This window comes from Stegostoma tigrinum, unplaced genomic scaffold (assembly GCF_030684315.1).
Source record: "Stegostoma tigrinum isolate sSteTig4 unplaced genomic scaffold, sSteTig4.hap1 scaffold_53, whole genome shotgun sequence".
Classification (NCBI taxonomy): Eukaryota; Metazoa; Chordata; class Chondrichthyes; order Orectolobiformes; family Stegostomatidae; genus Stegostoma; species Stegostoma tigrinum.
The window spans coordinates 3,104,065-3,109,122 of NW_026728461.1; the positions used below are offsets into that span (position 1 = coordinate 3,104,065).

The 5,058-nt window shown below is 44.8% G+C and overlaps 1 non-coding gene across 1 annotated transcript; it reads left to right on the forward strand.

The window, feature by feature from the left end:
- Positions 1–1,060: 1,060 nt before the first annotated feature.
- On the forward strand, positions 1,061–1,150 carry trnap-agg (transfer RNA proline (anticodon AGG)). The gene is given in 2 exon segments: positions 1,061–1,096; positions 1,115–1,150. It is a non-coding gene; the product is annotated as a tRNA-Pro (tRNA).
- The last annotated feature ends 3,908 nt before the right edge of the window (positions 1,151–5,058 follow it).

Genomic DNA, 5,058 nt, shown 5'->3' on the forward strand with positions numbered 1-5,058 from the left:
ACAGTGTGTCTGAGAGACAGAACTCCCTTCAGTAACACCCCATGCTGAATCAGACAGCTGTGCCATCCCTCTGACATCGAGAAGGACACAGACACAGCTCCCCATTATTAGGAGACTTTTTTCTTTCCCAGCAACTCTGCATTTCTCGCCCTATCTCAGACGCAGTAATTTGGACAATGTTCCCAATAGAATGTTAGTTTCTGTGCATGTGTAATCTCCCTTTTGTGAGGTCTTCACAATTCCCATATCTCTCACTCCTACCACACCCCTCCCCTGTCCCGTTAGTCTGTGTTGACAGGGAGCTGAAGACCGCATTCATGCTGTCCTCTGCCAGCACGGTCTGCCAGTGGAAGATTGTTTACTCCAGCTGCCAATGGAGAGAGCGTGGTCCCGGGGTAAGAGAGCTGACAGACCGCCTAGGGAGAAGGGGCTCAGAATTGGAAAAGGCTGTCAATAAAACTCAGTGTTTCATTCGTGTTAATGGCATTGAACTGTTGCTGGTTCATTGGTTTAAATGTATGATGCCTGTTCCATATGGATTGAGTAAGGAGGAATATCTCTCTCATTCGAATCACAGGCATTCCCTCGTGTCACGTATCTCGCAGCATTCTTCATTTGTATGGTCTGATTTTGATGACATCGAGTTCAGCATGAGATCCATCAGGGTCTCTGTGGCAAGTATCTTTTATAAATCTTTCATAGGAAAATCATTCATGGGATGACGGCGTCGTTGGATAGGCCAATCTTTATTGTACATCCCTAAATGCTCAGACACAAGGTAAATCACATTGTCCATGGGTCTGGAGTCACAAGTAGGGCAGTCCAGGAAAGGACAGTAGTTTCCTTCCCTAATGGGCATTAGTGAACCAGATGGGGTTTGCCCCAACAATCGTCTCACGGTGATTAATAGATTCCTAATTCTAGATATTTATTGAATTCAAATTCTACCGTCTGCTGTAGTTTTGAACCGGGGAACCAGAAAATTGTCCGGATCGCTGGATTCACGGCCAGTGGAAATACCACTATTCCATCGTGTCCCCTCTATCCTGTACTGGCAAATGGCTCGTTGGTCTAGGGGTATGATTCTTGCTTAGGGTACACAGTAGCACTAAAATGCAAGAGGTCCTGGGTTCAACTCCCAGACGAGCCCAGGTTCTTTGCTTCACTTTTGTCACAATGTCAAGTGAGCTGTCCGAGAAGCCAGCTTTGTGGACAGAGGTCGGGTTGCCTGAACTGGTCATGGGGCAGAGGTACCATTACAGTGAACACGGCCAAAAGAAACACATGTTCAAAGTGGAAATAAATGTTTCAGGTTGTTCACCCATGCAACATGTCTCTGACAGGTACTTCGGAGTGTAAAACTTCCAGAAGCGGGGATATGAAGTATTTTAGACAGCGCTGAACAGATTCAGGTGAATGGTGCTGTGTAAGAGGAATGTCAGCAATCAAGTTGGATTGGAAAGTTGGGAACGCTCTCCTTGGAGAACAGAAAGGCGAAAGCTGGTCGGTTTGAAGTTTTGAACTGAGGGTCCATCTAACAGTACTAAAGACGCAGATTTAATCAACACAAAAGGGAATTTGACAGTTATGTTACAAGTAACAATGCATACAGTTACACAGAGAAGGCAAGAGAATTACACGAAAAGATACACCCATTTTTTCGTTGCGGAAGAGAGGCACAGCTGAAGTGGGCTGCATGGCCTCTATCTGTGTTGTGACAAATTTTTGATTCTCAGTGAAATCAGAATGTGGGATGAACAGAATGTGGGACGTTAGACAAAGGTTATGTTTACACCGTGAGACACATCTACACAACAACAATGAAGGTTTTTGAATTCATTTTTGAAACTACATGCCACACGTCAAATGAAAAGCCTAAAAAGCACATGGGCCCACCAAGATGAGTGGTGTAGTGGAAGCGTGCTGGGCCGAAGAGCTAGAGGTTGATGGACACCCCATCCTCTGCTGTGCACTGCAGCTACATGGCATTTTGTTCTGCACCTTTCGTTATGATGAGCTTTCTGCTTCATGTGCCTGAAATTACTCATTCATACTGATAGACAGGTGAGGTGACACACTTGTCAAGGTCTCAATACTTCACTCTTGTTCACCGTCGGTCTTCTCTAAATTGGGATTATACGGGTGAAGCTGAGACACATTACTTCCAGTTTTCTCCCCCCGCCAAGAAATGCAGTAATTGCACATGCTGTTTCAGACATGAAGAACAAGACGATCATCATGTTGGAGACAGCATCGTGACACAGACATAGTTCACCATTATTAGGGATAGATATCACCGATTGTGAATAACTACAGAAAATAAAAGAGGCAGAGAGTGACCGTGGACCCAACGGGCTGAACGGCATTTTTTATGTGGGAATGACGCCATTAGTTTATGACGTCACTCTCCCTGTCTCTGTGAGGGAGCGGGTGGGGGAGAAACAAGGGCTCATTATTAACCCTCCCTTCCACGTTGTACTGTTTGCAGCCCCGTAACTCAGGGCCGTTGGGGATGTCTCTCAGTGAGTGAGTGTTCCACCTGGATTCTCTAAATCGGGAACTGTTGGTGTCAGATATAAACTCCAGCTCTGGATGCAGCAAACGCATATACGCCCGCGTTGCTGAGGTGATAGTTGCAGTGTTTCTGTGTGCAAACGTTTTCTGAATACCAAAAAGGCTGCACGGAGAGATCCCATTTAAGTTGCTGAACGGATGACACCCCAGTTTCATCTTCTCTATTTCTCGGCAGTTCTTCAAGCTTCTGTCTGTCTCTAGTAAATGTCATTCAACAAAAGTTCCAAATTGTCATTTCCAATTGGCCACACAAGCCTGATTCCACTGCTTCTGCTGCTTGTATCTTCCAATGTTTGAGAGGGAGCTGCAGGCTATATACCATCTCCCAGCACTACCTGCCCATGGAGGGAAATGATTCACTGCATCTGCCATGGGAGAGAACCCTCTCCCAGCAGATGGGACAAATAGCACCGTCCCAGGAACAGGGAGGCAGAGTGTGAAGATGTTCTTTGCTGCTTTCACTGCCTGAAGCAATGGGGAATAATTGTCCAATCAATAGGTTCAGATATGTTATTACACACGTCTGGCAGCAGCTGGAACATGAACTCTGGTCCCCTACATCTGAGGTAGGGACACTTTCACTGCCTGAGTAGCATCTGATTTATTGTTAAAGGGGACATAGACAGTCTGGGTTGTTGGTCTCGTGGTCTGATTGTCTCTTCAGTTGGATGTTGTGAGTACAAAAAGTTACAGGTTTGAATCCTGCGTAAGGCTTTGTTCCCTTTGACGTGTTTTTTTTTAACCTTTGGGAGAACCCGGAAGTGGTTCATTACGAAATCGATTTCGGTCTATGATCTGAAAGGGCCTTTGCTGTGAATGTATCACATGCATGCAATTCACCTGATGAAGGAGATGTACTTTGAAAGCTTGTGATTTTAGACAAACCTGTCAGTCTGTGACCTGGTGTCCTGTAACTCCTGACTTTATACCACTTTCGGAGGAAAATGAATCAAGTTTTAAACGATGTCTCATCATGGTAAACTGGCTTCCTCATTGGTGATGATAAGCGCTATATAAATATAAACGTGTCTCTTTTAACTGCCCTTAAATGCAAGTACACTGTTTCCCGACCCTGGTCAGTGAAAATAATTCCACGCCATCAACTTAATCAAACTGCCCAAACCCACCGCTACTCACCTCCTACATTATAAAAGGCACCAAAACTGTCAGCTGCTGGCTGGAATAGTAAAAGGAAATAAAACAGATAACCCAGTTTCCAGCTTCTTAAACCGTTCAAAACACTTTGTGAATCAGACTCAGGGGAGTGCGAAGGATGACATTTCTGATTGTCAAAGCACCTTTCCCTTCTGAAAGATGCTGGGATATTGGCTCTGTTGTTCTCGATGCTATTCCCTGATCTGAGACATTGAAATAACCAGAATTCAATGTGAAAATGTATGATCTGACACAATCATATACTTAGGAACAGACAAAAAACAGAAAGGCCCAAAGCGACGTGGCCCTGGCTGCAGGGGAGCCTGTTCCCGGTGACATGGATGTCTCAGCAGTGGGTGGGATGAGGCTGTTTCTGTGTCTCCACAATGAATGTCCCAGACTTTATTCTGGAAATGTGAAACTAGCAAAGGTTCTTCTGGTCAAATCATAAGCATAATCTGGAATTTCATTCTCTGTCTCTAACTACTCCATGCTGGAGTTAATGAGTCACTTTCTTGTAATCCATGGCACATAACGACAGCCGTGATGGCAGCTGTGAGGGGATTCCAGGATTGAGACCCAGTGACACTGAGGGAACAGTGTTATATTTCCAACTGAGGATTGTGAGATTCTTAGAGGGGACAATATGGATGGTAGTTTTCTCATGTATATGCTGTCATTGTCCATCGAGATAGAAGCAAACTCTCACTGGACTGATTCTGACCTATTCAGACTGTATCCCGTGTGAGACCTGGAAATCATCTTTTGTTTGGCTAACTCACACAAGAGGAAGACATTTTTATTTCCTGAAAGAATTGCATCCAGGGCTGGGCGATGCAAGCTCTGAGTCCTTACCACCGAAACATGAGATGTACTGACATTTAGCCGTGTGACCTGACTTGTACATGTTCTCGGTCCATTCTGCACATCAGAACCAACTTCACCAGAAATGTTTCTCCATCTAAGCTTCGAAATAGTTCATATTATCGCCCTAAGTTTCAATGTGAAGAAAGTGGAGCTGTGATAACCTGAAGTTGTTCATTAGATGTGCTGCAGCAATGTACAAAACTGGCTGATACTAACAGGAGCTTGTTTTGAGGCACAGAGCGGCAGTGAAGGGGCTGCCCGATTAAAGGCATCATTCAACTCACCCATTTCCAGATTCATGGCTAGAAAAGATCAGAGGTTTCTCCCTGTATTTGTTCACAGCCTTGACTCGAATAGACCTTGATTCAAAGTATGACAGTACATTTCATTGGAGTGCGTCATAAACTAGCGCAGTGGTTGTGAAAAAAATGATGGCAAGCTGCAGCAGAGAAACAGGTGACA